The sequence below is a fragment of the Crinia signifera genome, chromosome 11 (assembly GCF_055691185.1).
Source record: "Crinia signifera chromosome 11, ASM5569118v1, whole genome shotgun sequence".
Lineage (NCBI taxonomy): Eukaryota > Metazoa > Chordata > Amphibia > Anura > Myobatrachidae > Crinia > Crinia signifera.
The window spans coordinates 67,952,614-67,961,331 of NC_139227.1; the positions used below are offsets into that span (position 1 = coordinate 67,952,614).

General features: G+C 42.4%; 1 pseudogene; it reads right to left on the reverse strand.

The window, feature by feature from the left end:
- Positions 1-1,189: 1,189 nt before the first annotated feature.
- On the reverse strand, positions 1,190-1,309 carry LOC146046513 (5S ribosomal RNA; annotated as a pseudogene).
- Between the last annotated feature and the right edge of the window lie 7,409 nt (positions 1,310-8,718).

The window sequence follows — 8,718 nt, forward strand, 5'->3', positions numbered from 1 at the left end:
ATCAGACTAAAAAAATTACACTAAAGAAATGGGCATTTGGGAGTAAAGGACATATAACAACATATAAAAAAAGGGGTTATATGTAAAATAGATATAACATAAAAGATATTAAATGAAGAGTACAAGTAGTAATAGCAGCAAATTCAATAAAGAACGCTTAACTTTTTTAGAAGGTAGGAGGTAGGTTACCCGACGCGTTTCGTCTATGTGACTTCTTCAAGGGGTAGAGAGCAACTGAGCTCAGGCCGGTATTTGTACCTGTATGCCTGTCAGATACTCAATGACATCACTTCCTGTGATTTACTGGATTATTTACTGATGTAAAAAGTAAATGGGAGATATTAGGGATTATAGGGGCCAAATAAACATATGATTATAAACACAAGTACAATGTCCAGCTAATCGCTATACTTAGAAAACTTTAAAACATCTTAGACATGGTAAAAAACGTATATTGGGTATAGTTGCGGCACTTCCGCCACACTTGTCCTTATAGCGCAACTGCGCATGTCCGGCTTGCCAGATGTAATCAGTGAGCATAGACCTCCTTTCTGTGTGTGCATGTGCCGGGAGGTTCTGTTCAAAGATGCGAGTGTATAGTCTTCACATCCACAGCTCTTGTGGATGTGTCTGGAGTCGCGGGTGCCGGCGGCCATTTTCTTGTAGGTTACATATAGAAATACACTGTGATTCGACTTGCGGCCATCTTGTTATGGATATTTCTCAGCATATATGAAGCATATACAATGACAAAAACAAAGACATAGTAACTAAAAGTATCAGGGTTCAACTTATCGAAATTTTCAGCAATTAGATAATAACGGGAGTGATTCTTTCAGTATGACTACGGGCTGATGTTAAATGAGATTAGAAACATATAAATATATATATAAAAAGACAAAAAACGTGTCTCTGGTATTTGGAGGATTGTGACATAAGAAGGTGATCTAGAGATTTAATAACGCATGTTAGCGCTATATGAAAGAAATAATTTTAAAGTGCTAGTGCTGATATAAACTCGAATGTGTCAGATTAGTTGGTGACACATGCTGGAGATTTTTTAGAAGGGACAAGAGTGTTGGAATTATATGGGGTGCTGGATTTACATAAAGTGCTAAAGTGCTATATAAGTTAGGAAAAGTGATTTATATTCATAAACATTATTCCAAGGTTGTCTGGTTCACTGTTTTTGCTACAGCACCAGGTTTTCCCAAGAGGTCTCCCATCTTGGTACTGGCCTGGCCCAACACTGCTTAGCTTCCAAGATCGGACGAGATTGGGCGTATCATAGTGTGGTTTGACTGTAGAGTAAAATGACGACACCTGGAGATGTTGTTAGTGTTTTATTAGGAAATGTGAAGCAGAGTAAGAAAGAAAGAGGATTTTAATAAAATGATAGGAGAACCTTAAAGAAAGGGCGCAATTTCATAATTGTCATTAAAACCCAGGGGGTGTAGGGTGTCCAAATCGAAAATCCAATACATCTCACGTTGGGACAGTTTGTTCGCCAAGTCTCCACCTCTTGGTCCCAATTTGACCCATTCAATGGCTTTGAAAGTCAGTCCTTCTGGGTTGGCATTATGGTGCATCTCAAAGTGCTTGTAGATAGCATGGTTGTCGATTTTATTCTTGATATTGCGGTTATGTTCTTGAATCCTTAATTTCAACGGTCTCTTGGTTTTGCCCACATACTTCAGATGGCACGGGCATTCTAGTAGATATTTTACAGAAGATGTATTGCAGTTCATGAAGTCTTTTATGTGATATTCTTTTGTGTCGTTGTGGTTGGTGAATCTTTTCCTGGTGGGGTGGACGAATTTGCAGATGTTACACTTGCCGCATTTGTAGGAGCCAGTACATTTTAATCCGGAGCTGCTTTGTGTGCGTGAAGATGTAATAAGACTGGGTGCTATTAAATCTTTCAGGTTTTTGGATTTCCTGAAGATAACCTCAGGGTTAGGTGGTAATAGTTCTTTCAGGATAGGGTCCATGAGAAGTAGATTCCAATGTTTCTTCAAGCTCTGTTTGATTACCTGTTCGTGTTGGTTATATGTGGTAATGAAGGCGACTGTGTCTTTTCTTTCCTCTTTGGTCTTGTATTCAAGCAGATTGTCTCTATTGACCTGGTTCACTTTTGTGATCGCATTTTGTAGGAGTTGGTTGGGGTATTCTTTTTCTTCGAATCTTTGCTTATACATCTCCAGCTGGGCTTCGCATTCCTCATTTCTGTTGCAGTTTCTTTTTATACGGTTAAACTGGGAGTATGGGATGTTTTCCTTCCATTTGCGCAGGTGATTACTTCTAAAATGTAGGTAGCTGTTGGTGTCAACTTTTTTAATGAAGTTCTTGGTGTTTACTTTGGCGCCTTCGCCCATAAGTACCAAGTCAAGAAATTCAATCTCAGTTTTGTTGATACTGGAAGTGAAGTTTAGGTTCATTTGGTTGTCTCCAATGTACTCTAAAGACTTAGAAAACAGCTCCTCGTCACCTTCCCATACTATTAAAATATCATCGATGTATCTCTTGTAAAATCTGATATTTTCCTTAAAACCGTGGTCTGTATATATAAAACGTTTTTCCCAGCTCCCCATAAAAAGATTTGCAAAACTGGGTGCAAAAATAGTGCCCATTGCTGTGCCACATTTTTTAAGATAAAACTGGTCAAGAAATTTAAAATAATTGTGGCTTGAAATGAATTTCATGAGGTCGCATATAAAATTCTTGTGCTGTGGATTCAGTTCGTCATCTTCCTCCAGAAACTCCTTACATGCTTCAATTCCCATTTGATGTTCGATGCAAGTGTACAATGACTGTACGTCTATTGTGGCCCAAAGGAATGAATCTTTCCATGTAAAAATTTTTAAAAGATTTAAGACTGTGGTGGTATCCTTTAGATAAGCTGGTAAGTTTGTCACATGCTTCCGTAAAAAAATATCCACATACTCCGACAGGTTAGAGGTCAGGGAGTCAATCCCTGCCACTATGGGACGTCCTGGTGGGTTTTGTAAGGATTTCTGAATCTTTGGTAAAAAATAAAAGATTGGGGTAATGGGATTGGACCTCATAAGGTATTGATATTCGTCCTTTGTTATAGTTTTTTCCCTTAGTCCTTGGAGAAGTAGAAGTAATAGCCCGAAACATGTTGGAGAAATAAACCTCACTTATATTTCATCAAACTCCGAGAGTGCCGCCTGATCGATATCTGTTATATACCGGGTCCTACGGGTCCAGAAAGGAAGGCACCGGGTAATTATTACAGGCTATGTTCTGTGGAGTGCCGGGCGACATCGCTTTTATATATATATATATATATATATATATATATATATATATATATATATTTTTTATTATTATTATTTATATACATTTGGTCTATCTATAATACTTTAACTGACCCGGCATATACTAAGTCACCTAAGTGTCCATCTCTGTGCTTTGCTCCGCCCCTCTGGAAACCCCCTTCTGAAAATCCTGCGTTTAGCCCTGCTCACTGCATTGAATTAACCATGGCCGATGAGTTACTACTGATTATTAGCCTGGAGTTCCTGTGTTCTGGACTAGAGGTCAATGTTTTGGGGCCAGTTTATAATAACGTGCACGTGAGGTATAATAGTTACTTTGGTGTCAATAAGATGTATCAGACAAACGCACCATAAACAACAGCTTTTCATCTCCTTGTTTTCCAAAAAGATGTATGGTTGGCTTTATAGATCGGTACAGAGCTTTGGGGCCGATTCTGGTTCACTCTTAGTGATCCGAACTCGTTCCCTGCACCAATGGTCGGGGTTTACTCATGCATTTCTGCGCAAACCCTGACTGAGAACAGCCTCAGCGATTTACATTGTCGCCAGGTTGCAGCTGGGAGGGAGGGACGGGGCGGTGGTGGAGCTGGGCCATGCAAATGCCCAGAATATCATGGGCGTCCCCATGAAAAACGTTGAGCATTCTCATGGGGGTATGGATGGGACAAAGTCTGGCAGGGCTGGGTGCCTGAGTCACATGACGTCAGCCGCCCTCACTGTCTTCGTCCCGGCACTCGCAAATATAAGTCAGTCCCCACGGACTCATATTTGCGAAGGCAGGATAAATCATTTGAGATTCCCAGTTTACTGAGTCAATTAGAATCACCCCCTTTGCCAAAATGATAAAATGACTTCTCTGTAACAGAGCGGTAGATATTCTAGTTGTGAAAACACAGTGATTATAGTAAGATATTCACCAAAACACCAAAATATACTGTTAGCAAAGACTATGGGTAAAGGTGGATTAAAGGGTAAGTGACAATACAGATGGAGCCGGGCTCCCTCTTGCTGGCGAATCACCATACTGTCTCCGCTGGCGATCCGCCAGCAGCGAGGCACTCCATCTGACTGAGACGCGCGTGCGTCTCACATGCACGCGCGTCTCAGTTTCCGGGCGGCGGGGCGACGGGAACCCTGTCCGTCTCGGCTTCAGGGTTAGGGGGGGTGCGGGGAGGCGGTGGGGACCCCGGGTGACCGCCGACAAGCCGGCGGGGACCCGGGGGAAGCGCCGTCGGAAGGGGACGCGCGCGCATCTCGTGCGCGCGTGTCCCCTTTTGCATATCAGATGGCGGCTGGCGGGGGATGGCGGCTGGCGATTCTGCCACCATCCCCTGCAAAGACCAGGCCGGCTCCATCTGTACACAATTTAATATCTATTTCGTATTCGACAGGCAAAACTGAGAACAATCTGAGTAAAAATAGAGCAGCCAGTATTTACCCTGCACAGAAACAATAAAACACCCAAATCTAACTCTCTCTGCACATGTTACATCAACCCCACCTGCAGTGCATATGGTTTTGTTCATTAGAGAGTGATTGTGCCTTTGCGAGTGAACCAGAATAACCCCCTCAGTATACCTCAGGTTTTCACCCCCATTCGCTGGATTCCTGTCAGTCAAACTGCAGATGCATTGTGTTTGCGATTCATATGCATATTCAGTCGCTGATTCCACTCGCACATGCTCAGTGCATTCAGTAAGCATGGGCAGTAGTTCAATAATCGCTCGATTTGCAAATTCTCTAATTAGTGATCCATGCTGAATTATGCTCATAGTGTGGGTTACCACTGCCACAATGGGCTGCAGCCCCAATTTAACTCTGTTACATTTGTAACTTGCAGGGAAATCATAACACTGGTTTATGTCCAGTATATGTGCCTTAAGTTATATATACAGTTAGCCAGTCTCGGCTCAGAATCTAAGCAGAGTTTATTTGGTGACCTCAGATTTTTATTACTCCATGATTCTAATTGTGGTGCTTTGAGCAAACAATTATACTGTATAACATGTGTAATCACTGTAAGATACTGCGGTTAGTGATACGAAGTTACATCCTAAGAGGAAAACCAAATGATTTTCCGAGCAACTGTTTGAAAAATACATTTGTTCTGATAAGTACATAGTTTAAGCAAGGACAGAGTTCCATCCAAGGATAAGCCAGTAATATTTGCCATTAGATCTCTTTATACGTTTTCATAATGGTAAAAAGATATTTCTGAATTAATTTACTTTTAAAAAAGTATTTTAAAATAATATTTTATTGTTGTAACTCAAATAGTATATTCAGTGCTATTTTTCAGAAGGAACCAGCAGGAATTCAGTTCTTCAACTTTTAATAAAAAATTACATCATCGGGAACTTGGTTCCTGAACCTGTTCTGTGCCAAAATTTTCTATCCAAAAGATAAGTTTTATACTTTTATTTTAGTCACCTGTGGGTGTCTAATATATAAAAATCTCTCTCCCCCCCCCCCTCTCTCCCTCTCTCTCTCTCTCTCTCTCTCTCTCAGGAATGAATGCAGCATATTTGTAAATTTGACACTTAGTATTGGCTACAGCTGTGCACCAGCTATGTGATTTGGAAAACGTGGACCATTGGTAGAGCTTGAGGACCGGTTTGGTCACCCCTGACCTAGTAGTACATTAATATTGAATTCATTATGTATCCCTGAATGGCCCTAATTCAGCATGGGCTGCTAATGATACAATATGCATTCCTGTCAGTTATAGAACAAGTGCGTGAATAAATATTTGTATGCATAATAGTTGCAGAGCAGTTGTGGTTTGATTGACAGGAAGCCAATGTTAAGGGGCAAAAATGGCGTTTTCTTGGTGTGTTTGTAAAAACTCAGGTGTGCTTAGATGTATTTGGGGGGAGGGGGTGGGGGGGTCTCTGACATCAGCGATAACCACTTCCAGCCTGGTAGTTTAGCAGATTACTATATAAAACTATTCGATGATTTGTTTTTTTGGCGAATGGATCTGCGACTGCATCACTATTTGCAATGCACTCGCAATTTTGCAAGAGGCCTTTATTCTTTCTTTTCCATGCTGAAATAGGCACAATGGACTGGTGCTTGCACATACCCATGCGTGAATATGCGCCTGTTCCAACCCCGGGATCGAGCGCATTCCGCAGGTTACACACTCATCGGGGCATTCGCTTAATGGTGGGTGGGAAGGGGAGAACATAGGTTTGAAGCAAGGGACCGCCCAGCATTTTAGTGGCGTAAATTCACCCCAGTTGCCCGAAGGCAAGAAAAATTATTGGTGTTCCCCCACCACACATACACACAAACACACACACACACACACAGCACCTTATATAAATATATGTATGCATGTGTGTAAGTATGCATGTATGTTATGTTAAAATAAAGAGAGTGTGATGTCTATGGTCCTACTAGGAGGGGAAGTCAGCCACAGAAGTGATATTGAAGGCTTTCAATGAACTGATTTAAATTTGCAGGGGAGGAGAGGTGCCCCCTTGGGAGCAGGAGCCTGGTGGCAGATGACTCCATTGCCTCCCAGAGTTACGCCTCTGATGGGTGTGCCCACAAAAACACTGGTGTACCCTTGGGAACGCAGGCGTGCACATGCATCCTTGGGTGGTTGGCTGATGTGACATGACGAGAGCACCCACTTCCAATATGCTGGATAGTTGGCATCTGAAAAGTACTATAAGTACAGGTTGAGTATCCGGTATCCGGACATCCCTTATCCGAATTATTCCAAAAACCGTGGTTTTTGGAATCATTCGAATTTTTTTTTTTTTAACCCCATACCCTCTTTTCATACTTACCAAGTCCCCGGGCGTCCACAGCAGGCCTCCGGCATCTTATCCAGGGTCTCCAGCGGTCCCAGGAATGCATTGCGCGAGTGTGCGCGCGCGCCGGTGACGTCACCGGTGCGCGCGCACACTCGGGCAATGCATTCCTGGGACTGCTGGAGACCAGGAGAAGATGCCGGAGGCCTGCTGTGGACGCCCGGGGACTGCGCGGATGCCGAGGGACGCCCGGGGACCATCAGGGGACAGGTAAGTATGGCTGCAAAAAAAATATTCTAAAAACCGGAAAATTCCCCTATCCGAAATGCTCGCGGTCCCGAGCATTTCGGATAGGGGATACTCAACCTGTATAGGCTTTTCAGAGTGAAGGCTAGAGAAATTATTCGATGGTGAGTGACCATCAAATGATTTCTCCTTGCGGCCGCATGCTAGCCGATGTGTAAGCTTACACATCCCCTTGCTAGCTATTGCGGTTATTCCGGCGGTGGGGGGGGGGGGCGGCATTTACCTGCTCGCTAGGCTGTGAATACACGCAGTCTAGCTTGCTGGTCTGAATCAGTTCCTATGTTATAAGGGGCAGATGTATTAAGCCTGGAGAAGAGTTAAACTGGAGATAAAGTGGAAGGAGATAAACGCACCAGCCAATCACCTCCCCACTGTCATATTTCAAACACAGTTGATTGGCTGGTGCGTTATCTCCTTCCACTTTATGTCCACATTATCTCTTTGCCAGGCTTAATACATCTGCCCCAATGTACTTTAGAAGCACAGCAATATGACTAGACTTAGATAATACAGCACAGGGTTGTAGATGCCTCATTTCTTTGTGGTGTTTTGTATATAGTCCGGATTTTCACCCCACGTTTATATTTTACATATTAGTGTGTTTACGTTTAATCTGAGATTTGCGTTCATGCTAACATAATAAGAAATAGCCTACGTAATACAAATAAAAGTATGCCACTAGTATTTCTCTCTAATTATTTTCTCATTTGATTGTCACTAAAGAGATCATCTTAGACATAAATGAAACCCTGATTTAGTCAGTGGCAAATGTATTGTTTACATAGATGATCCATCAACTGTGATCCTTTTTTGACAATTATTTATATAATGAAGATGTTTTTGACATCACATTATACAGCAAGGTTGTCATCTTGTGCCCTTACGCAGTAGAAAAGTTAAGCATGCACTTGACATCTCTAAGTAGGGCTAATTAGAATGCGAGGGCAACTTCTTGTGCAGCTTCTAATTAATAGCACTGCGTGCACAATAGCAACATAACAAATAGTGACACGAGCAAACACTGTTTTCTAAATGGCATAATAACAGATTTGTCATGACCATCTTCAGGGATGGTGTCATTTTAGAAGTATATAATGTTGTTTGTCTGAGAACAAGTTGATCCAAGCATACACAAGTATGTGTGATTCAGAGTCACAAGTATGTGCGATTCAGTCATATCTCCACTTACGCCCCTTCAGTCACAGATGTGACCAGTGCTTCTCTCATAGGCTATGTGGCATTGGCAGTGCACAGGGAGGACATGGCATGGAATCAGAGGTGGATTTTCCATAAGGCAAGCTAGGACCCAGCAGGTCCCAAGGGGCTCCATAAAGATATCCTGGCCA